General features: G+C 33.1%; 1 long non-coding RNA gene across 1 annotated transcript in view; it reads right to left on the bottom strand.

The window, feature by feature from the left end:
• Positions 1 to 4102: 4102 nt before the first annotated feature.
• Positions 4103 to 26833, bottom strand: part of LOC144378980 (uncharacterized) — a 42290-nt gene continuing 19559 nt past the window's right edge. Inside the window, exon 3 of the long non-coding RNA XR_013440944.1 lies at positions 4103 to 4169. This is a non-coding gene — a long non-coding RNA (uncharacterized LOC144378980). The remainder of the gene's footprint in view (positions 4170 to 26833) is intronic.

The raw sequence follows: 26833 nt of genomic DNA, 5'->3' as shown, positions 1-26833 counted from the left end.
AATTATTTGTCATTATTTTATTATATATAATTAAATGAATAGAAATGGACTAAAGATTCTAATTAAAGGACAGAGACTAAATATAAAAAGAAAGATCAACTACTTGCTGTGTATACAAACTGACTGAAATACAAAGACAGAGAAGACAAAGTAAAATTAGAAAAGATATGCAAAGACAAAGCATGAAAAAGCTGGAGTGGTTATTTTATATCAGACAATATAGTTTTATGAGGTAATAATAAGGAGGGATATTTCACAATGACAGAGGGAACAAGTTAACAAGAGACATAATAATCTTAAAAGTGTGTGTACCCAATAAAGGTGTTCAAAATATAAGAGGTGAAAATTGATAACACTTAAAAGAGAATAAACAAATGCACAATTATAGTTGTATAATACTTATCTTTCCATAATTGATTTAATTGTATAACAAGTAGAAAACCAGCAAAAATGTAGAAGACTGGAACAACACAACGATCCAATTGGACCTATTGGCATTTATAAACATTCCACACAACATCAGAGTTCATATTCTTTTTCCAGTGAACATAGTATATTCAGCAAAACAGAGCATATGATGTGTTATAAATTTCAATAAATTTTAAGTAATTACATTATACAGAATGTGATTTCTGACTCCATTGGATTTCAATTAAGAATTGTTAACAAAATAATATTTATTTAAAAGGCAGCAGTTTAGAAAGTAAACAACGCATCTCGAAGTAACATATGCTTCAAAAGATAAAAAAAGGGAAGATTAAAAAATATTTTGAACTTAATGCAAATTAAATACAGCATATCAAATTAATATTGGAAAGTTCAATATTGAATAAAAATGGAAAGAGAAAACATCTTTTACTTATTGCTTTCAACCCTGAAACTGAGGTCTTTTTCAGTGCAACAAGGCAAGAAAAACTTATAAAATGCAGACAGAATGGAAAAATAGAGGTAAAATTCTATTAGTTCAGAGGAGAAATGATTCTATATGTATATAGTGTGAAGTAATCTATTTAAAAAAACACTAAAACTAAGAAGTGATTTAGCAAGTTCAGAGGATAAAAGGTCAATATTCATCTTTCAATTGTTTTTTTTCATGATTTGGAAATAAAAGCAATTAAGAAGTTAAGGGCGCCTGGGTGGCTCAGTTGGTTAAGCATCTACCTTCAGCTCAGGTCATGATCCCAGAGCCCTGGGATCATGCCCCGCATCAGGCTCCCTGCTCAACAGGGACCTCCTTCTCCCCCGTCCCTCCTCCTCCGCTCTTGTGCACTACTGTGCGCATGCGCGCGCTCTCTCTCTCTCTCTCTCTCTCTCTCTCTCTCTCTCTCTCTCTCGTGCGTGCAAAAATAAATAAAATCTTTTCAAAAAAGAAGTTAAACATAACATACCTTCTATGAGTATAAAAAAATGAAATAAATAGGGTCACATATAACAAAATATGTGCAAGCACTTCTTATTAATGACTTAAAAATATTACTAAGAGAAATGAAATAAGCACAAAAATTAACTGAAATGTGTCATAGACTAAATTTAAAAAGGTAAACTTAAAAAATATATATCTGATAGAAAGTGTTGGAGAATAACCTTGTGGTAAGCAAAGATTTCTTTTTTAGCAACAATGCTGAAACATGAAAGAGAAAAACTGATGAATTAGTCTTTATAAAAAATTAAAAACCTCTATTTTTTTAAAAGACAGAAATTAAAAGTAGGCCACAGACTATGAACTATGAAAACCAGCTTGCCTCTGTACTTTCATTCTCAGATTCATTCCACTCTGCTCCCTGGCATTTATAAATTCTTAAAGGCTTAAAATAGTTGACTTTATCTCAATTTATGCCACTCTCAGATTATTCATGTAGTGATATATGCATATAATGGATAACTGGATATAGCATCTGCCAAAAGATCTGCTTCTTCTTTAAAGTGTAATATAGTAGATAAGAATACATACTTCTTAATAAGAGAAATTAATAGTTTGATTCTTGTTTCTACCACTTACTGATAGAGACAATTAGCAAGACATTTAACCATGTTAGTCTGTTTTATTATTTGTAAATTGGTTATTAAAATAGTCTAATAGGGCTGTAGAGAGGTGTTTTAAAGCACTTAGCAGAATTACCGAAAATATGTTAACTCTTAATAAATATTAGCTAAAAACATTTGAGTTATCTTTAGTTTTTTTCCTTCACTTCTAAATTGTAATCACTAATTTCTCTATTTTGAAAAAAAATACTTTAAATATATTGCTTTCTATTTCAGATATCATTTCCTTAATCTAGATCAGATCACCTCCCTTGGATTACTGAAACAACCTCCAAGTTTACCCTTTGCTAAGTCATTTATAAAGCTGCACCACAATGTTCTTTCTAAGAAGCAAAATTTCCCTTCAGTAAAGAACTGTCCAGTAACTCTTTTGTTAAAACTTAAGCTAAAGCTAATGAACACAGATTGTAAAGTGCATCATAATGTGGCCCCCCCTTTTTTTTTTTAACTTTTCATTCTCTTCTGTCCTTCACTGTCTAATCTTTCTGGGCAGCCATATTAAATGACTGTCACTCCTTTTCTTATGCGTTTTCCTCTCTCTGAAAATTTGTAGTACCTCTTTTTGCCTGAATGACTCCCACTTACTCTGTCACTTCATCTGAGATACCTTATTATTTTATATTAGGTCAAATGTCCAGGCTATGTATCCCATAACACTCTGCATTTCCCCTCAGCGGGCTCGTGAGATTGTAATAATATTACCATTTAGTCTTCTGACACCTCCAGTGGATGCATGATTTATAGGGTCCAAGACCACACCCAACTTCCTACAGAGAGCACTGACCACAGGCCTGTACACAACCCATAGCTAATGTTTCAGAAATACCTGTGAAGCATACTCTTGTTGAATAAGTATAACCCCCATAAGAAGGATTCCAGAAAATTTGGAAATTGTCATTCCATAAAATTGCCTTCTTTACCAGGTGTTTTTTATTTCATGAGATTTTTCCAGGCTCTATCTTTTCTACTTGCTAGAGATTTTTGCTTGCTCACTGCTTCTAATTCTGTTTGGATCTGGAATTTAATATTGGTCTGCTTTTTTGCGCTCATTACATCTAACTTCTCTGTGTTCCTAGAAAGCCTTAGTCTAGGCTCCAGAATCTACTTATCATTGACTCTGTTTTAGCTAAATATTGTTCTGCCACCACTCATGCTAAGCCCCAGTACTAGAAGTGACAGTCTTGCCCAGAGATTGAATTCTTGCCATCTAGGAAGGGAAGTAGGGCAAAATTCTTCAAAGCTGTTATACAGCCTACTGAAAAACAAACTAGAAAGCTGACCATAATAGTTATGGTTACTAATGCATGTAATCCCTGCTACTTTCTGATCATCTTCCATTGCTATCTTTGTGTCTTGATTCTCTTCTCTTTTAACTTACTCTACATCTCATTTTAAAGTTAAAATATTAAAGGTCAAAAGTCTCTGGACATTAAATGCATTAACTTATTATTCCCCGATCTATTTTTTACCCTTACTCAAATTCGGTTTTATTTTTTACAGAAAGAAGTTAATATGTGACCCCAAATAAACATATTTACCTATAATTTACTGATACCTATTGTTTACTGATACTCCTTGTTTGTTCAAAAGATCATACTGTAGATTTCCCTTTAAGCCATTAGATATTTTACTAAACAAAAAATATATGATTTTGGGGATTTAAACAACATATATTTATTTTCTCACAATTTTGAAAGCTGAGAAGTACAAGATGAAGGTTCCAGACAATTCAGTTTCTGGTGAGAACTTTCTTCTTAGCTTGCAGACAGCCATCATCCACCTGCCTGGTCATGTGACTTCTCTGTGCCTCAAAAGAGAGGGGGAGGAAGCTCTCTGTTGTCTCTTCTGATAAGGACACTAATCCACTGGATCGGGGCTCCACCTTGTGGCCTCATTTAACCTTAATTATCTCCTTGTAGGCCCTAAGTCCAAATACAGTCACATTGGGAGTTAGGGAATCAACACAAGAATTTTGGAGGGACCCAACTCAGTCCACAGCAGAGTAGAAGCTATAAGCAGTAGAATGATCTCCCAGAGAAACAGCTGGGATGGCAACTCACCAGAAATAAAAGCTTCTGGGCTGGTCCAGTTCTACAGTATGCTATAGGGAGGATCCCCCTCTGGCCCTTTGGAGATGCAAGGAAGGGAAGGGCAAGCTAAAATTACTAAGCCAAAGTTATGTTTTAAATTAGAAAAAAAAATGAATGTGCATAATGACAACTCTTCAGAAACATATGTAAATCTTAATAATGTAAAATATTTATGGTAATATTTTATAGGCTTTCAACTACACTGAATAACATTTAACAAATCCACATTTTATTTTATATTTTATATTTATTTCAAGTTATATCTTCTATTTTTACTTATGTATTTAATTCACCAAAGAAAATACAGGGTGTTATTTGCTCTATCAGAAATAATACCTTGTCTTGGGGCGCCTGCATGGCTCAGTCAGTTAAGTGGCTGCCTTTGTCTCAGGTGATAATCCCGGGGTCCTGGGATGGAGCTCTGCATCAGGCTCCCTGCTTAGCAGGGAGCTGCTTCTCCCTCTCCCTCTGCCCCTCTCCCTCCTTGTGCTCTCTCTCTCTCTCTCTCTGTCAAATAAATAATAAAATCTTAAAAAAGAAAAAGAGAAAAAGAAATAATACCTGTCTTTGTCCATTCTATTATCACATATATTTGAACAAAATAAATACCAATTCTGTTTGCTCCTCTAGTCCTAGAACACATAATGGTTAATCTTCTATTAAAGCTGTTGAGTTCAGCATTGTAAATTATAAATGTGTTTTTCTTTTTTTGTAACTATTAATAAACATTGCTCTTTTGTTCTTTTTGTCTGATTCAAGTTCATTTTTTAAGTCACTTGAGCCTTGATTTACTAACTTTGTAAGTTAAACAGAGTAAACAGAGGTGATATACAATAAATCAGGTTTATCTGCTTTAATGTGTAAATTTTTCAGTGAATGCATGGCAGTTCAAAGAACACCAATATATCCTGACATTTGAAGCAATTGTTGTTTTAGAGTATAAGATGCTAACAGAGACAATGTTACAATAATTTTGAAGTTCATTTATTATATTATTAACTAACATATCTGTTGTCTTATAAATATAATACTGGAACTTTATATATGTACCATAGTTCTCATTTGCTTTGTTTTTTCTAAAAGTAAATTTTAATTCTTCATCCATACCTATCACCTTTAAGATATTTCTCAATCTTAATCAAAATCTTACTCCAAAACAATGTGCTTTTATTTCTGAATTCTTAATGGGTTTTATTGGATGCTACAGGTTTTTGAGAGTCAAATATCTTACTTGCTTGACCACATGTCTTTCCTGAACCTTCAGTTCTTCTCTCTTGAAGTTATAAGTAGTCTCTAAGTATCTGTCCTTAACCTCCTTAGTAAATGCAAAAAGAAAATATTAATTGCTGAAAGGCTACTCCCAACTCAAGTATAATTACTGTAAGTTTATATGATTACCTCTTTTTCGGAGGGGTGAGGGCCAGAGGGAGAGGTAGAGAGAGAATCTTAAGCAGCCTCCATGCCCAGTATGGGACCCACACGGGGCTTGATCTCACAACACTGAGATCATGACCTGAGCCAAAATCAGGAGTCAGAGACTTAAACAACTGAGCTCCCCAGGCACCCCTATGATTACTTTTTTTTTTTTTTTAAGATTTTATTTATTTATTTGACAGAGAGAGAGAGACAGCGAGAGAGGAAATACAAGCAGGGGGAGTGGGAGAGGGAGAAGCAGGCTTCCCGCTGAGCAGGGAGCCCAATGCAGGATTCGATCCCAGGACACTGGGATCATGACCTGAGCTGAAGGCAGATGCTTAACGACTGAGCCCACCCAGGCGCCCCCTATGATTACTTTTTAAAATAATATAACTTCTCTATGCTTTATAATATATTAATATGCCAATCATTTTATCTATTTTATAAAAATTATCATTCCTTTCAATGTTTAGTCAATAAAAAGGGTTGTATTTCCACCTATTTGTATTATAAATTTAAAGTTGAGATTTTATGTATAATTATTTTTTTTCTCCCATAATTCCCTTGATTTGGATTCAAGGTAGTTTATAACTTGCTTCGAGATACATTATGTAAAAATCTCAAACATTTCTTTGCCTCCATGAATATTAGGGTTGGTATAACAATCATCTTGATCATAATAAAAACTAAATATGTGACTTTCCACCTGTAAGTTTTTAAAATTTGTATAAATACTCTGTGATATAGGTGAAATTTTCATTCTGCATACATATAAAAATTAAAGCTAATAATATAAAGACTTGATTTATAATCATGCAGAATGTAAGGGGTTCAAATCTAAGCCTGATTTACATTTTAGTTAATAAACTAAAGGAAACAACTGATGGTTATACTTTTCTCCTTTGTTGCCAACCTAATCAAAATGGTTGACTTTTTATACATAAAGAAATAACAAATTATACAAATATAATTCACAAAATAAGATTGAACAATTACTTAGAATGCACTTTCCCATACCCCCATATTCTCTTAATATTTCTCAAGACAAATCCTCTAGGTTGTGTGCATTGCTTTTAAGTCAGAGTAACTGCCTCAATGGCAATTGGATGGAACATGAACAATGAATATTGTTTACTCATGTAAATGTCTCTGAGATGCTACTCCACATATTTTAGTCAGGAAAAAAATATATAAAAGAGTTAACTAAGAGACAGATTATTATAAATATACTCTAATAACTAGTGGCTGTGACTCACTAGCTACAGCCATTTTATAAGTCCAATTTACTTCTCTTCACAACCTGACTGGAAAGAATAATAGTCCACAGGACTCCGAGTTTACTCTTTAAATGTTAATGGAAAACAAAACTATTATTTTTAAATATGGTATAGATCTCTATTATGGATGCCTAAAAAGAGCCAAGGGAAATTTACATTTTATTTATTGTAACAAATTTATATAAGAACTGAATTTAAAAGGAATGAACAAGATATACTGGAAGAAACTTACAATATTAGGAAAGATGAGACAAAACTTTGAAGTGGAAAGATGAACTGTATATTTGGAATGATAATTTGTTATTTCAAAGATATCAATTGCACATTTACAATAGTTCCACCAAAATTGTAATATATTTGGAACGTATCAATGTAATGTCTAAGAGAATATATGGGAATTAAAGGCCAATAGGATGCACAGTTAATTTTTAATTAATTACATAAATAGTTGAAAACATACATTTCACAAATAAATCCTAATGACCCTTGACAATCACCACTCCATCCCCTCTCCAGGGATAAATACAACTAAGAGTTTCTGGTTATTTAGAGTGAGAATATAAGATATATATCAACATATATAATGTTGTTTTTTATTCCTTGCTCGTTTTCAAAATAATCCTTTAGCTATTTTAAATGACCTATTTTTGACTCCAGTATTTTTTTCTAATTGTTTGTATGTTCTCATACAAACAAAGTTTTAACTACTGGATATTTCTTAGTAAGCATAATATGTATTTTTCACAAACTCATAAGCGGTTACATTGAATACAATTTTATACTCTAACATAAAATTTTTTCAGTGAACACCCAATGCATGTCTTCTTGTGCAATAGTTCAAATGTTTCTCTCAGATATATGTTTAGTTTTTTTTAATATATACATTTTAAATTGTAGTGGATTTTGTTAAACTGTCATTCCAGGATAGATATGAAAATTCATCTTTTCTCTCTCAACAAAAGTAAGCTTGATTGTCTTCATTTTACATTAAAAAAATGAATTATTGAGTGAATTTTAGAGGATCCCAGTCAAGTCACTGCAAGCAGCAGAACCAGTAACAAGCCATATGACTGACTCTACACATGCACAGGGAATGCTTTCTCTCTCTCCTTTTTCTCTCTCTCTTCTCAGACCTTATTTTTTAGAACAGTTTTAAATTTACAGAAAAATTGAAAAAATAATATAGAGAGTTCTCAGACACTCTATATTCGGTTTTTCTTATTATAAACATCTTATATTAGTATGGTACCTTGGTCATGATTAATGAACGAAAATTGATACCTTATTATGAGGTATCAATTAAGTACATATTTTATTCAGATTAAGTCCATATTTTATTCAGATTTCCACAGCTTTTAGTGTCCTTTTATGTCCCAGGATTCCATCCAGAACACCTCATTACATTTAGTTATTATGCCTCCTTAGGCTCCTCTTGGCTTTGATAGTTTCTTAGACTTTTTAATTATTTTTTTGATAACTTTGGAGTTTTGAGAAATACTGGTTAACTAGGTAATAGAATGTCCTTTAAATAGGATTTGTGTGATGTTTTTCTCATGAATAGACTAGGGCTATACATTATTGACAGCAAGACCGCAGATATAAAGTGCGATTTTCATCACATCACACCAAGGTTACATACTGTTAAAGTGATTTATATTGACCTTGGTCACCTGCCTGAGGTAATGTTTGTTAGGTTTCTCCACTTTAAAGTTACTCTTTGCCACTTTTCCATTCTGTATTCTTTGTAAAGAAGTAAATATGTGCAGGCACCTGGGTGCCTTAGTCGTTAAGCATCTGCCTTCGGCTCAGGTCATGATCCCAGGGTCCTGGAATCGAGCCCCACATCAGGCTCCCTGCTCAGCAGGAAGCAATGCTTCTCCCTCTCCCTCTCGCCCTGCTTGTGTTCCCTCTCTCGCGGTCTCTCTCTCTCTCTTTCTGTCAAATAAATAAATAAAATCTTTAAAAAAAAAAAAAAAGGAAGTAAACGTGCAACCATACTTAAGGCATAGGGAGTTATGCTCCCTTAATTTGAGGGTTATTTGGGATTTATCTGCTTCTCCTTTATTTTGTTTGTTTGTTTGTTTAATCATGTATTTAAATCAGTATGGACTCATAGATATTGATTTTATAGTTTGGGTTACAGCCCTGTGGAAAACAACATTATCAAATAGAATGCAGTGTTTACTTGCTGTTCCTTTCACCTATAATCTGAAAAACTCTACTCATTTCCAAAGTTACTTAGGTCAACAACTTTTCTACACAAACTTCTTTTTTCTTTTCTTTTTTTTTTTTTACAGAATTCCAGATAATTTATTTTATTTTTAAGTTTTTATTTTAATTCCACTTAACATACAGTGTTCTATTAATTTCAAGAGTATAGTACAGTGATTTAACATTCCATACATCACCCAGCTCTCATCACCACAAGTGCTCTCCTTAATCCCCATCACATATTTAACCTATCCCCTACCCTACCCCTTGGTAACCATCAGTTTCTTCTCTATAATTAAGAGTCTGTTTCTTAATTTGTCTCTCTCTCTCATTTTTCCCTTTGCTCATTTGTTTTGTTTCTTAAATTCCACATGAGTGAAATCATATGGTATTTGTCTTTCTCTGACTTATTTTGCTTATCATTATACTCTCTAGTTACATCCATGTCATTACAAATGGCAAGATTTCATTGTTTTATGGCTCAGTAATAATCCTATGTGTGTGTGTAATACAAATAATATATATAGTATATATTGTGTATATATATTGTATATATATACAAATAATATATATTGTATTATATATATTATATATACACTATATATTGTATATATTGTATTGTATTATATATATTATATATTGAATATATAACTATATAATATGATATATTAAAAAATATTTATACTGCATATATTTATATAGATAGTATATTATTTGTGGTATATATACATACCATTTGTGGTGTATATATATATATATATATACACACACCATTTCTTCTTTATCCATTCATCAGTCAATGGACACTTGGGCTGCTTCCATAATTTGGCTATTGTAAATAATGCTGCTATAAACATAGGAGTGCACGTATCCCTTAGAATTAGTCTTCTTGTATTCTTTGGGTAAAGGCCCAGAAGTACAAATGTTGGATTATAGGTAGATCTATTTTTAATTTTTTGAGGAACCTCCATACTGTTTTCCACAGTGGCTCATCAACAACACAAGATGATTCCTTTTCTCCACACCCTTGCCAACACTTGTCGTTTCTTGTGATTTTTATTTTAGCTATTCTGTCAGGTGTGAGATGATATTTCACTGTAGTTTTCGTTTGTGTTTCTCTGATTATGGGTGATGTCAAGCATCTTTTCATGTGTCCATTGACCATCTATCTTCTTTGGATGCATGTCTGTTCGTGGCTTCCGCACATTTTTTTTAAATTGGATTATTTGGTTTTTTGGGTGTTGAGTTTTATAGGTTCTTTATATATTTTGGATACTAACCTTTTATCAGATATGTCATTTACAAATATCTTCTTCTTTTTCATAGGTTACCTTTTCATTTTGATTTTTTCCTTGGCTGTGCAGAAGATGTTTATTTAGATGTAGTCCCAATAGCTTATTTTTGTTCTTGTTTTCCTTGCCTCAAAGGAGACATATTTGATTTTTGTTTCCTTGCCCAGGAGACATATCTAGAAAAAAGTTGCTACAGCTGATGTGAAAGAGGTTACTGCATGTGTTCTCTTCTAGGATTTTTATGGTCTCAAGTTTCACATTTAGGTCTTTAATACATTTTTAAAAATCCATTTTGAATTTATTTTGTGTGTGATGTATGAAAGTGGTCCAGTTTCTTTCTTTTGCATGTTGCTGCCCAGTTTTCCTAACACCATGTGTTGAAGAGACTGTCCTTTTCCCATTGGATATTCTTTCTCACTTTGTCAAAGATTAATTGACCATGTAATGGTGGGTTTATTTCTGGGTTTTCTATTCTGTTCCATTGATCTATGTGTCTGTTTTTGTGTCACTACCATACTATTTTGATTATTACAGCTTTGTAATATAACTTGAAGTCTGGAATTGTGATGCCTCCAACTTCGCTTTTCTTTATCAAGATTGCTTTGGCTATTCAGGGTATTTTGTGGTTCCATACAAATTTTAGAATTGTTTGTTCTAGTTCTGTGAAAAAAATGCTGTTGGTATTTTGATAGGGATTGCATTAAATGTGTAGATTGGTTTGAGTAGTATAGACATTTTACTAATATTTGTTCTTCCAATCTATGAACATGGAATGTCTTTCCATTTCCTTGTGTCATCTTCAATTTATTTCATCAATGTTTTATAGTTTTAAGAGTCCTGGTCTCAGTTCCATGGTTAGCTTTATTCCCAAATATCATTATTTTTGGTGCCATTATAAATGGGATTGTTTTCTTAATTTCTCTTTCTGCTACTTCATTATTGGTATATAGAAATGCAGCAGATTCCTGCAAATGATTTTGTATCTTGCAACTTTATTGAATTTGTTTATCAGTTCTAGCAGATTTTTGGTGGATTCTCAGGTTTTCTCTCTCATCATGTCATCCACAAATAGTGAAAGTTTTACTTCTTCCTTACTGATTTGGATGCCTTTTATTTCTTTTTGTTGTCTGATTGGCGTGGCTAGGACCTCCAGTACTTCACTGAATAAAAATGGTGACCGTGGACATCCTCGTCTTGTTCCTGACTTTAGGGGGAAAGCTGAGGGAGTATCTTGTTAGTTATGGATTTTTCATATATGGCTTTTATTATGTTGAGGTATGTTCCCTCTAAACCTACTTTGTTGGGGCACCTGAGTGGCTCAGTTGGTTAAGTGTCTGCCTTCCGCTCAGGTCATGATCCCAGAATCCTGGGATCGAGCCCCTCATTGCGCTCCCTGTTCAGTGGGGAGCCTGCTTCTCCCTCTTCCTCTGCCTGCCTCTCTGCCTGCATGTGTTCTCTCTCTTGCTCACTCGCGCTCTCTCTCAAATAAATAAAATCTTAAAAAAATAAAAAAAATAAACCTACTTCTTTGAGGGTTTTTATCATGAATGTTGTACTTTCTCAAATGCTTTTTCTTCATCTATTGAAATGGTTATATGATTTTTATCCTTTCTCTTATTGATGTGATGTATCACAGATTGATTTGTGAATAATGAACCATTCTTGCAACCCAGGAATAAATCCCGCTTGATCGTGGCAAATGATGTTTTTAATGGACTGTTTAATTCAGTTTGCTAGTATTTAATGAGGATTTTTGCATCCATGTTCATCAGGAATATTGGCCTGTAGTTTTCCTTTTTAGTGGTGTCATTATCTGGTTTTGGTATCAGGATAATACTGGCCCCATAGAATGAATTTTGAAGTTTCCTTCCTTTTCTCTATTTTGGAATACTTTGAGAAGCATAGGTATTAACTCTTCTTTAAATGTTCAGTAGAATTCACCTGTGAAGCCATCTGGTCCTAGACTTTTGTTTGTTGGGAGTTTTTTTGATTACTGATTCCATTTCTTTGCTGGCTATTTGTCTGTTCAAGTTTTCTATTTCTTCCTGTTTCAGTTTTGGTAGTTTATATGTTTCTAGAAATTTATCAATATCTTCTAGACTGTCCAATTTGTTGGCATATACTCTTTCATAATATTCTCTTATAATTGTTTGTATTTCTGTGGTATTGGTTGTTGTTTCTCCTCTCTCATTTGTGATTGTGATTTTATTGATTTGAGTCTTTCCTTTTTTTTTTTTTTTCTTGATAAGTTTGGCTAGAGTTTGATCAATTTTATTGATTTTTCCAAAGAACCAGCTTCTGGTTTCATTCATCTGTTCTACTGTTTAGTTTCTATATCATTTATTTCTCCTAATCTTTATTATTTTCTTCCTTCTGCCAGAGTTAAGGATTTTTTTTTTGTTTTTTCCTAGATCCTTTAGATATAAGTTTAGGTTGTTTATTTGAGATTTTTATTGCTTCTTGAGGTAGGCCTGTATTGTTATAACTTCCCTCTTAGAACCACTTTTGCCACCTCACAAAGATTTTGGACCATTGTGTTTTCATTTTCATTTGTTTCCATTTACTTTTTTATTTCTTCATTCCTGGTTATTTAGTAGCATGTTATTTTACCTCCATGTATTTGTAGTCATTCCAGATTTTTTCTTGTGGTTGACTTCTAGTTTCATAGTTTTGTGGTCAGAAATGATGCATGGTATGACTTCGATCTTCTTGAATTTGTTGAGGCTGGTTTTGTGGGCTAATATGTGATCTATTTTGGAGAATGCTCCATATGCATTTGAAAAGAATGTGTATTATACTGTTTAGGATGGAATGTTCTGAATATTACTGTTAAATTCCTCTGGTCCAGTGTGTCATTCAAAGACATTGTTTCCTTGTTGATTTTTTGTTTAGATGTTATGTCCATTGATGTATATAGGGTATTAAAGTCCCCTACTATTATTGTATTATTATCAATATTGATTAGTTCCTTTATGCTTGTGTTTAACTCTTTTATGTATTTGGGTGATCCTATGTTGGGTGCATAAATATTTACATTTGTAATATCTTTTTGTTGGATTGTCCCCTTTGTTATTATATAGCGTCCTTCTTTGTCTCTTGCTACAGTCTTTGTTTTAAAGTCTATCTTGTTGGATATAAATATTGCTACTCCAGCTTTCTTTTGACATCCATTTGCATGATAGATGTTTCTCTATCCCCTCACTTTCAATTTGCAGATGCCTTTGGGTCTACAATGAGTCTCCTGTAGGTAGCATTTTGTTTTTATCCGTTCTGTTACCCTATGTCTTTGATTGGAGTATTTATTCCATTTACATTTAAAGTAATGATAGATATGTATTTATTCTCATTTTATTGTTTGTTTTGTGGTTGTTTCTGAAGATTTTCTCTAATCCTTTCTTGTCTTTCTTTTATGTTTTGCTGATTTTCTTTGGTGATACATATGGATTTCTCTTTATTCTTTGCATATTTATTAGTGTTTTTTGATATATAGTCACCATTTGGTCTGTATATAATCTCTTTTGCATATATCAGTCTATATTAAGTTGATGGTTGTTTAAGTTTGAATCTATTCTTTATTCCTCTCTTCTCCATATTTTAGGTATATGTTGTTATATTTCATGTCCTTTTATTTTGTAAGTTCCTTGACTCATTTTTTTACAGAAATATTCATTTTCACTGCTTTTGTGTTTCCTATATTTATATTGACACTTTTCATTTCTCCTTTCCTCTCAAGAGTCCCCTTTAATATTTCTTGAAAGGCTGGTTTAGTGGTCATGAACTTCTTTATTTCTTTTTAAAGATTTTATTTATTTATTTGAGAGAAAGAGAGTGAGAGAGAGTATAAACAGGGGCTAGAGGGAGAAGCAGGCTCCCTGCTGAGTAGGGAGCCCAATGTAGGGCTCGATCCCAGGGTCTTGGGATCATGACCTGAGCTGAAGGCAGACGCTCAACTGATTGAGACACCCAGGTGCCCCATGAACTCCTTTAGTTTTTGTTTGCCTGGAAAACTTTTTCTCTCTCCTTCTATTCTGAATGATAGTCTTGCTGGATGGAGTATTCTTGGCTGCAGATTTTCCTCATTCATCACTTTGACCACATTATTCCACTCCCTTCTGGCTTGCAGAGTTTCTGTTGAAAAAAAATCTCTTGCTAGCCTTATGGGGTTTCCAGTGAGAGTTACTGTCTTCTTTTGTCTTGCTGCTTTTATTTTTTCCTTTATCACTACATTTTGCTAATTTAATTATAATATGTCTTGATGTGGGTCTGCTTTTGTTGATTTTGATGGGAATTCTCTGGCCTCTTGGAGCTGGATTTTTTTCCTTCCCCAGATTAGGGAATTTTTCAGCTATTATTTTTTTCAAATAAGTTTTCTGCCCCCTTTTCTCTCTCCTCTTCTTCTGGAAATTCTATAATACAAATGTTATTATGTTGATCTCCACAACACTCTTAAGTTTGTTTCACAGATTTGTAATACAGTTAGATTTTCGTTCTGTCATAATCTGCATTACTTCTTGGCATTCCCCAAACTCCTAAATAATATTATGTTAATTTGCATATATTAAAGTTCATCCTTTGTGCTGTAAAGTTCTATGGGTTTTGACAAATGCATAATGCCTTGTGTCCACCATTACCATATCATATGGAATATTATACAGCCAAAAATATACCCTGTATTTTACCTATTCAACATGCTCCTCATTCCTCTTAGCAAGAATCATTGATCTTTTTAATTATATTTACAGTTTTGCTTTCTCCACAATGTCATATAATTGGAACCATACAATATGTAGCCCTTTCACTGAATTCTAACACTTAACAACATGCATTTAAGGTTCATCCATGTCTTTTTGTGTTTGATAACTCATTTTCTTAATCACTGAATAAAATTCCCTTCATGGATTTACCCCAATTTATCAATTTACCTGTTGAAGGACACCATGTTTACTTCTAGCTTTTTGTAATTATAAATAAATCTACTATAAATATTTATGTGCAGGTTTTTGTGTGGACATACTTTTCAAATCAATGGAGTAAATATTTAGGAATGTGATTATTGGATAATATGATAAAGCTACATGTAGTACAGTAAGAATCTGCAAATTTGTCTTCCAGAAAGCTCTACAATTTTTTTTTAAATTTTATTTTATTAAGTTATGTTAATCACCAATAATTGACATCTTAACATTGCATTTTCCTATCCATAAACAAAGAACATGTCTCCATTTATTTATATCTTCTTCAATTTGTTCAAGGTTATTATAGCTTTCTTCATACACCTCTTGTGCTTATTTTTTTAAATTTACACATAAGCGTTTTTCTTTTTTTCAAGCTAATATAAATTGCACTTTTTAAAAATTTCCAATCCCAAACTTTCATTTCTTGTATCTAGAAAAGAAATTGAGGGGTGCCTGGGTGGCTCAGTCGTTAAGCATCTGCCTTTAGCTCATGTCTTGATCTCAGGGTCCTGGGATCGAGCCCTGCATCAGGCTCCCTGCTTGGCAGGAAGCCTGCTTCTCCCTCTCCCACTCCCCATTGCTTGTGTTCCCTCTCTCACTGTGTCTCTCTCTGTCAAATAAATAAATAAAATCTTAAAAAAAAAGAAAAGAAATTGAATTTGCATATTAAACTTGTATCCTATGACCCTATAATAATGCTTTTTAATTCCAGGACTTTATTTATTTGTCATCCTTTTGGATTTTCTGCATAGACAATGCCATCTGTGAAGAATAGTTTTAACTTTCATTATTTAGTCTATATACTTTTATATCCTTTATGGAGTAGCTAGGCTTTCCAGTATGATGTTGAATAATAATGATGAGAAGGGACATCCTTGCCTTTTTCCCAGTCTTAGGGGAAAAAAACCCAGTTTGATATCATTAAGTATGATGTGAACTGTAAGATTTTTGTGGATATTCTCTATCAAGTTGAAATTCCCCGCTATTATTTTCTAGGTGTCAGATTTTGTAAAATGTTTTCTGTAACATTTGATAGGAGCATATGAATTTCCTAGTCTGTAGATGTGATGGATTACTTACATAGATTAATTTCACTTGTTGAAACTGCCTTGCATACCTGAATAAATTATTTGTAAAATTATTTTTAAACATATTGGATTTGATTTGCTAATATTTTGCTAAGGGGTTGACATCTATATACATGAGAGATTTTGGTATGTAGTTTTCCTATCTGGTAATATCTTTTCTGCTCTTTGGCTTTAAGCCCTTTCTGGTCACATTGAATGAGTTAGGGTAAGGTCTCTCTTATTTTCCAAAGAGACTATAAAAGTTTGGTATCATTCCTTCCTTAAATGTTTGTCAAAATTCACCAATAAAACCATCAGTGACAGATTATTTCTTTTTTTGGAAGGGTAGTGATTACATATGTCTTATTTAGACTACTTCTCATTGTGTGAGTTATGATAGTTTGTGTCTTTCATGAAACTGATCCATTTCATCTCAGTTATCAAATTTTGTAACATAGAGTTGTTTATAGTTTTCCTTCAGTATCCTTTTTATTTTCATGGGATCAGAGTGATGATCTTCCATTTCTAATGTTGGAATTTGTGTCTTCTTTCTTTTTCCTGGTTAACCTAGATAAAGATTTACCAATTTTTTTATCCGTTCAAAAGAACCAGCTCTGGGTTATGTTGCTTTTCTCTACTGATTTCCTAATTCTTATTCCATTGATTTCTTCACTATTTTTTTTTTTATACTATTGATTGCTTCTGTTTGCTTTAGGCTTTACTTGTTTTTCTTTTTTAGGATGTTGAGGTAAAATCATAGATTACCGACTTTAGAGATTTTTTCTAATATTATATCTTTAATAGTATGCATTTCCATCTAAGCACTGCTTTCCCAGCATCTCACCAATATCTATATTTATACTATCCTTTAAGTTTGTTTATTCCATCTATCTGGTAGTTAGTACTCCCAGTCAAATCACCATCCCTCACAGGATATTTGAAAATCTTATTTTACCTTCATATCATCATCTGTCCTCTTTACACTATTCTGTAGATAGCATAAAATGCATTATCATTCAAATCACTTTACTCACTTGTTTAAAGATCGGTTATTTAATGATTTTCTATTTTTCCTTGAGCTATAACCATATCTCCTTAACAGAGATTTTGAGACCACTAATGAGCAGATTTTTATATATTTGCAACAACTCATCTTTAAGTACATTGAACTCTTTTTATTTTCTTTAATGTGTTATGATCATATTTGCTTGGGAGTTTTGTTACAGGATATGCTTTCCACTTGGAATCTTCTATAGAAGATTTTCTTGTAAAAACATTAAAACTCTTCCATCTCACAACTTAGACATCTAGTTAGATGCTTATCTCATGTGATCTGAAAGCACTGTGTGTTTTCCTTATATTATACAGAATTAATGCAGGGGCTTAACTATCTACTTATTGAGAATATAAGTTTCATGAAAGTGGAGTTAAGATCTCTGTTTATTATCATTGTAGGACTAACATCTAGGACAGTGCCAGACACACAGAAGGGATTCAAAAGAAGAAGAAAATTTAACCATTATTTAATATCTTTCCAGACAGCCCATTCTCACAATACCTCAGAAGACAATACACATTAAATTCACACCATAATTTTAATAAATCATTTAAGTGAGCTTCAGAACTTGTTAGCTCATTTTCCTGGATAATTCTTTTTTTTAAGTGTACTAATGAAATTTAAACATGGACACTATCTAAATAAAAATTTGTATGGAACCAGAAAAGACCCCATATAGCCAAAGCAATCCTGAAAAAGAAAAGCAAAGCTGGAGGCATCACAATTCCAGACTTCAAGTTATATTACAAAGCTATAGACATCAAGGCAGTATGGTACTGGCATAAAAACAGACACATAGATCAATGGAACAGAATAGAAAACCCAGAAATGGACCCACAACTACATGGTCAACTGATCTTAGACAAAACAGGAAAGGATATCCAATGGAAAAAAGACAGTCTCTTCAACAAACGGTGTTGGGAAAACTGGACGACAACATACAGAGAATGAAACTGGACCAATTTCTTACACCATACATAAAAATAAATGCAAAATGCATGAAAGATCTAAATATGAGACAGAAATCCATCAAAATCATGGAGGAAAACACAGGCAGCAACCTCTCTGACCTCGGCCTTAGCAATTTCTTACTAGACACATCTCTTGAGGCTAGGGAAACAAAAGCAGAAATGAACTATGGGACTTCAACAAGACAAAAAAAAAAAAAAACAAAACTTCTGCACAGCAATGGAAACAATCAACAAAACTAAAGGCAGCCTATGGAATGGGAAAACATATTTGCAAAAGACATATTTGATAAAGGGTTACTATCCAAAATCTACAAAGAACTTATCAAACTCAACACCCCTAAAAACCCAAATAATCCGATTAAGAAATGGGCAGATGACATGAGCAGACATTTTTTCAAAGAAGACATCCAGATGGCTAACAGCTACATTAAAAGATGTTCAACATCACTCATCATCAGGGAAGTACAAATCAAAACCACGATGAGGTATTACCTCACATCTGTCTAAAGGGCCAAAATTAACAACACAGGAAACAACAGATGTTGGCAGGGATGCAGAAAAAGGGGAACCCTCTTACACTGTTAATGGGAATGCAAACTGGTGCAGCCACTCTGGAAAACAGTATGGAGGTTTCTGAAAAAGTTAAAAATAGAACTACCCTATGACCCAGCAATTGCACTACTAGGTATTTACCCAAAGGATACAAAAATACAGACCTGAAGGGGCACATGCACCCTGATGTTTATAACAGTATTATCAACAATAGCCAAACTATGGAAAAGCCCAAGTGTCCATCAATTGATGAATGGATAAAGTACATGTGGGGAAAGACAAATACCATATAATTTCACTTATGTGCAATTTAAAAAACAAAACAGATAAACATATGGGAAGGGGGAAAAATAGAGAGAGAGAGGTAAGCAAACCATAAGAGACTCTTAACTGTAGAGAACAAACAGGATTGATGGAGGGAGGTGGGTGGGGGATGGGCTAAATGGGTGATGGGTATTAAGGAGGGCACTTATTGTGAAGAGCACTGGGTGATGTATGTAAGTAATGGATCACTAAATTCTACTCCTGAAACCAATATTATACTATATGTTACCTAACTACAATTTAAATAAAAATTTGGGAAAAAATAAATAAAAACAAATTTCTAAGCAGCAGCACATTGATTCTCCACTAGGCTTTCCAAGTTTGAGGGAAAACCCAAAATACAAATTCAGCCCATCTTAACTGGATCCACATTTGAAATGAGTTAGAACTGAACTATGGCTGGAACTCCCTTGGTTATTAATTAATACTTATAATACTGATTTGCTTCTCCAAATAACATACTTTTCTATAGAATTAGCTCAGCAGATGAACAGTATGACAAGATGTTTTCTTTGTTTTTCTGCCACTTCATTTAATTTTGTCTTTAAATGGATCTTTGGGTGACTTATGAAGAAGTTCAGACTCCAAGAACTAAACTGAAAAGTCTCTTCATAAACCTAAGAGTACTAAGCCACACAACTTCTTGACATCTTTCCCAATAATGGATTTTGACTTTCAATATTGATTTTATTTTTTAAAAAATTTACTTGGCTCTCAAAGATTCAAGTTTCATGGACCTTAAGATGAAGTCAAAGTAGTAATTACATGATTATATTACACAGATACATGTTGAATATTTTTCTTGTTTGTATCTCCTCCTATACCTTTGGTACAATTATCTTTGATAATTTTCTTAAGAGAATCTTCAATTATTTTAATGTGATAATATTCATCACTTTGTTTATTCTTTCTCTACTTAACAAACCTATTTTTTTTCAGATACTGTTCTAGGAACTAGGAAAATAACAGTGAAATAAGGAGATATAACTTTTCCTCCAAATGAACCTTATAATCTAGAATAATGATACCAAGGAAGTGATTAAAATAAAATATTTAAACCTAGTGAAACATATTTGTAACTCCTCCATTTATGAAATAATGAAAGACAGAGATTTTAAAAAACAAAGAAGAGAGAAAGAGAAAACAAGAAAAGGTGAGTTTTATGGAAATTTTAGTCTTCCTTTCTTGAGTTCAGTGATAACTAAAAATGTAGTGAACCTGACACAATTAGACTTAAACATTTCTGAAAGGTTGACTTGTCACTGAAATAAAATGTTAAATTCCTGATTTTAAATAAATTATATGTCTAACAGAACATTTTTCTATTTGATATAACCAAAAATATTATATTAAGATAGTTCTATTTTTGATTGCCACATAATAATAGGTTAAGGAATAACAGCTTTTTCATCATCTAGCTAAATCATTTTATACTAAACCCCATTGATCAACCAAAACAGCAATAGAAGAAAATTAGTTTAGATCTCTACTCGTAACTCTAAGGACTAATATATAACTTTATTATTTTAATTCTCTGTTGGGTAGACTACATTTGTGCAGTCATTTGACTTAAACTTCAGTTGCCACGTGCCTAATTCCAAACTACATAACTCTAAATCCTTTTACTCATCACACATGCTTTTAAATTTCTTTACTTGTTTCTGATAGGCTTTTGAATTGGTTTTGAGAAGGATTACATTTGTTATAATATTAATGTTATTCTTGAATACCATGGTTTTATGTTAAGTGCCTCATAAAATATTTGACTGTCATTAATTAAGAAATAAAAAAATATGAGCCCTTTGTTGGAAAGAATAGCAAAAGTTACAGTCAGGCAGTGTGGAGAATATTGATAATTTTTGCTATTGTTGCTATGTTTTTAAAGTCACTTGAAAGTGATTTATTTTGCTCTACATGGAATTAACTTCTTACTGAAATAGTTTGTGGAATTACTTCTCATAGTTTTTGTAGCAATAGATAAGTATGCACTGAAGCAAATGCAAAAAAAATTATTTGTCGAATATAATCCACACTTCAAAATACACTGGGATTGCTTCAAGCCTGGGGAACTTCCTCAACTTTGAGGCCATTTCTTAGCAACAACAACAAAAAATTGAGATGTGCTGAATCCCTTCAGGAGTCTGGAGAGTGGACACTGTACTCTAAAGCCTACTGATACTGATTTATAAACACATCAGGTTCAACTTTTGGCCCCGCTGCTTCTACAAGGCAGGAAATTAAAACAGCAAACTGATATTTCCAATCTTTTTATATAATCCATAAATGACATTATTATTAGAGCAATCTATTGGATCCTCTTCAAAAGGGAGGTTTTTCTTTTTTTTTTTTTAAAGATTTGTTTATTTGTTTTAGAGAGAGAGCAGAGAGGAGGGGTAGAGGGAGAGAGAGAATCTCAAGCAGAGTCCCCGCTGAGCACAGAGTGAGATGTGGGGTTCAATCTCACAGCCCTAAGATCATGACCTGAGCTGAAATCAAGAGTTGAACACTCAACCAACTGAACCACCCAGGTGCCCCTCCAAAAAGGAGTTTTTAGTTGTTGAGTCTCTTTATTATTCACTGTTGAAAAATCAGGGGTAATTATTTTTCACTGGGTGACTGGCTGGTCAGCATTTCTTTATCTATTTTTCTATATAAACTGTCAGAAAGAATCTGTGGATTAAAGACATTTACAGAAGAGTTCTAATAGTTTGATGTGGGAATTTGAAAATCCAACTCTTCCACATAAACAAGGAATTAAAATAGATACTTGTTTTGTCATATTTATGCCTGAATGCCTAAAAACATATTCTACTATCTATTCTTTAAAAACAAAGTGTCCTCCAAGGGATAAATGGATAAAGAAGGTATGGCACACAATACACACACACACACGACACACACACACAATGGAAAGCCATGAGAAAGAAGGAAATCCTGCCATTTGCACAGTTTTTTCTTGTCTGTAAATTTCCCCACAACCTATGTCCAAACTACTAAAATCAGTTGACCATCTAAAACTAGTGATGAGCGTTAATAGCTACTTCAAATACACTGTTGTCATGTTGCTACCAGTTCATCAATGGCTTGGCTCACTGGTTAAGAGCACAGGCTCTTGGTCAGGTTGCTTTGGTTTGAATTCTGACTCAGCCAGTTAATAGCTGTGAGATCTAGGGCAAATCACTTACACTTGTAAGAAGCTTCAGTTCTCTCATCTTTGAAAGGAGGGTAATGATACTTAATTCAAAGGATTTTTGAAGATTAAATGCAATAATGCATGAATAGTATTCTGTATAGCATGAGGATAATATGTAAGTATTTAACAATTGTGAGCAATTATTGTTATTAAGTATCATCCAATACACAATTAACAATAACTAAACCACTGAGAGAAATGTTCTCTGTACTAAGAGTGATTAAGTCTCCAGGTAACTTTATGTCCCTCGTATATACAGATTAATCAAAATAATTTCAAAACACTGTATTTTTTACCCATATGAATAAACACTGACCATTAGTCATGCAATCAACTTTTAGATTTTAATATAATTAGATTTTAATGTAGTATATTTTAATTATATTTTGTCATGGGCAAGACTTTTTCTAATTTTTAGAATTTGTTTGCATTTTAAGATAGATGCTGCCTTTGTTTACTTCTGTTGCTAGAGTTCTAATTTTTATAGATGTATCTATAACTCAAATGAACATGTAAAATGAATCAGTGGAAAATGGGGAAGCAAAATTGACAGTGGTGAGATACTTACAATGTGTGAATCACCGAATTAAATCATAAGCCTGTATTATTTCAATGAATTTCAAAACCATCTAGGTCTTATTGTTATTCTCCTCATGCTACAGATGAGCAAAATGAAGTCTGGACTGGATATGAGGCTCACTGACAATCACAAACTGGTATCAACTGCTTTGAATGAAAATATTTACTATTTAAGTGTTGGGGAAAAAATGTGGGGACACAGTTAAGACTCACAATAGAGCCTGAAGGTTTTTATAATCTTTATGTTAATTGTATAAAAATAATAAATTTTTTGGTAAACTTTAGGACACTGAGCATGGGATGTGGTGAATTTGAATTTAATTGTAGAAAGAGGTTGGCAAACATTTTTCTTTAAAGGGTCAGATAATAAATATTTTAGGCTTTGCATGTGATATGTTTTTGTGGCATATTCTCTAATTTTTTGTTTTGTTTTGTTCTTGTTTTTACAATGCTTCAAATATGTAAATACCATTTTTTTTAAAGATTTTATTTATTTATTTGACAGAATGAGAGCGCAGAGGGAGAGGGAGAGCACTAGCAGTAGAAGTGGCAGAGGGAGAGGGAGAAGCAGGCCCCTCACCAAGCAGGGAGCCCGATGTGGGGCTCGATCCCAGGACCCTGGGATCATGACCTGAGTTGAAGGCAGTCATTTAACCAACTGAGCAACTGAGTGGCTTAACCAACTGAGCTGAAGGCAGTAGCTTAGCCAACAGCTGCCCCTGTAAATACCATTCTTAGCTGTAGACCACATGAAAAGAATCTGCTAGCTAGATTAACCTTGTGGGACATTGTTTGCCGACTCCTGGTCTAGAACAAAAATAATTTTTAACCATTTATTACAATGCAAGTGCTTGGATGAATAGGCAGATACATGAAATAGTCTGAAATAGAAGCATGAAATAATAATGACTAAATTATATAACAGTTTAGTATTGAATTCAAAGTGCATTAAGATATACATTATGCATATTTTGTACATGAAGTAAATAAGTAAAATGGTTTTTAATTCTGTCCTATACAAGGGGCACTGTTCTTTTGAATATGCATATTTGGAAAAAGTCACATATACTTAGCAACTGATGCCACAATGTTAGAAAAATGTTATCTTGATTTTCTGTCATATTGCGCTTTTTTTACCAAATGGTTTTGCTTTAAGGATCATTATAAATTAATGCAAACAAAGATATTGTCCTTCATATTATCTCGTGCTAACAAATAACAATTTAAAGAAAATTTAACAAATTGCTCAATGTATTTAAATGTTTTAAAATTCTATAGGAATCTGATATGTTTCTTTCTTGGAATAATGCTGATTTTGTTATTGATAATATGACCTCTTTTATTTATGACACAGGAAGCTCCAAGTCAGATTGGCAGATCACTACTAGTTATTGTTAAGAACACATTTGTATACTTATTTTATCTATTCATACATTCAAAAATAGTTTTTGAGAAAATATTTCATATCAAATTTTATGCCAGCCACTGTACAAGGCAATGGGTATAATATATTACAGTGGGAGAGATAAACAATTAAATAAATACATTTTATTGCACTGTGAAAGAAAATACAGGAATTAAGATAATGCTATCTATATTTCAGGAACATGTGGGGTCAATGAGTTGTAAAAAGCTGAAACTGGCCAGATAACAAGCCTCCAGATAAAGGAGTACCTTAATAATGAATTGTGCTTTGCACCAAGAAAAACGATCCAATAGTTGGTATTAAAAGAAGCTGTGGACAACATAATATTTGTTGCAGTGAATAGAGGAGATCTTAAGAAAATTGCCCAGTTTATTAGAGTGGTCATCTGTACGGATTGGTGCAATTCATTGAAACTGGGAACACGGAAGAAAAATACTGTTTTGATGTTAATTATGTTGATTTTTTTTTTTTTTAAGACGTTGAGCTTTAAGTGTCTGTGGGGTATCCAAAGGAGGAGGCCTGGAGGACAGCCACATATTCATGTCTGATACTCACCACAGAAATATTTCAAGGAAGATAGATGTTAGGGAAAACCAGCATATGGTGGCTATTAGAATCACGAATTGGTGAATTATCCCTCTGATAATGGAGCATAGGACTGAACCCTGGGAAATAATAGTATCTTACATAAAGGTCTTATACAATTAACATATGTATATTTTTATCCTTTTTCAAGGATAAAATTGTTTTACATGCTGTTGCATATATTTTGGTAAGATGGTCTCTATCTTGATGAATTTTATACAAAATAAGAAAATAGGAAAACAGCAATACACTGTATGTAGAGTATTTAATCACAAGAGTTTCATGAACTGCTTGGAGAGAGCATTTATGCTGTTCTAAAGCCCTAGAGATATATGTAGGGGAACATGCAGGGATCTACCAAATTAAAATAATCATATATATCAAAACAGTGCTTGGTTTTAAAAACCAGACACTTTGGGCGCCTGGGTGGCTCAGTTGGTTAAGCGACTGCCTTCGGCTCAGGTCATGATCCTGGAGTCCCGGGATCGAGTCCCACATCAGACTCCCTGCTCGGCGGGGAGTCTGCTTCTCCCTCTGACCCTCCTCCCTCTCATGCTCTCTGTCTCTCGTTCTCTCTCTCTCAAATAAATAAATAAAATCTTAAAAAAAAAAATAAAATAAAATAAAAACCAGACACTTTATCAAGTTGAAGTGATATTTATATAATTTCATTGCTTTGAGTAAGAATCAAAATAAATAACAGTCCAGGACTTAAAAAATCATAAATGAAAGTTAAAAAGAAATGTCAATATTTTAATAAGACCTATGCCATAGAAAACAATATGAAAGAAGCCAGAATGAGATCATTGTAAGGAAAATGTCATAGTAAGATGAGTGTTTGTTCTACATTCCAACTCCTTAAATTAGCTTACAGGAGCCAATCAATAAAAGACCAAATTCTAATGAAAAACACAGTATAAAACATAATTATAAAATCAAAGCCAAGAGTTTGTATGAAGTTTTATGTATATTTATAACTTATGAGAATATGAACCTACAATTTTCCCTCCTATAATTGAGAGCTACATTTTCTTTCAGTTTTCTTTACGTATTTGGCTTTCCTTTTTTTTATAAAAATAGTAAGATTATTTTCATAAATTAATTGATAGAATAGAAAACTGCATTGAATTCGACAAAGTACAGCATCCTTTCTTGATTAAAACTCTTCAGAGTGTAGGCATAGAGAGTACATACCTCAATATCATAAAAGCCATCTATGAAAAACCCACAGCAAATATCATTCTCAATGGGAAAAACTGAGAGCTTTTCCCCTAAGGTCAGTAACATGGCAGGGATGTCCACTATCACCACTGCCATTCAACATAGTACTAGAAGTCCTAGCCTCAGCAATCAGGCAACCAAAAGAAATAAAAGGCATCCAAATCGGCAAAGAAGAAGTCAAACTCTCACTCTTTGCAGATGATATGATACTTTATGTGGAAAACCCCAAAGACTCCACCCCAAAACTGCTAGAAGTCATACAGGAATTCAGTCAAGTGGCAGGATATAAAATCAATGCACAGAAATCAGTGGCATTTCTATACACCAACAACAAGACAGAAGAAAGAGGAATTAAGGAGTCAATCCCATTTACAATTGCACCCAAAACCATAAGATACCTAGGAATAAATCTAACCAAAGAGGCAAAGAATCTGGACTCAGAAAACTATAAAATACTCATGAAAGAAATTGACGAGGACAGAAAGAAATGGAAAAACGTTCCATGCTCATGGATTGGAAGAACAAATATTGTGAAAATGTCTATGCTACCTAGAGCAATCTACACATTCAGTGC

Source organism: Halichoerus grypus, chromosome 9 (genome assembly GCF_964656455.1).
Source record: "Halichoerus grypus chromosome 9, mHalGry1.hap1.1, whole genome shotgun sequence".
NCBI lineage: Eukaryota > Metazoa > Chordata > Mammalia > Carnivora > Phocidae > Halichoerus > Halichoerus grypus.
The sequence above is the reverse complement of the archived record's forward strand: the minus strand, read 5'-3'. Positions and strand labels throughout refer to the sequence as shown.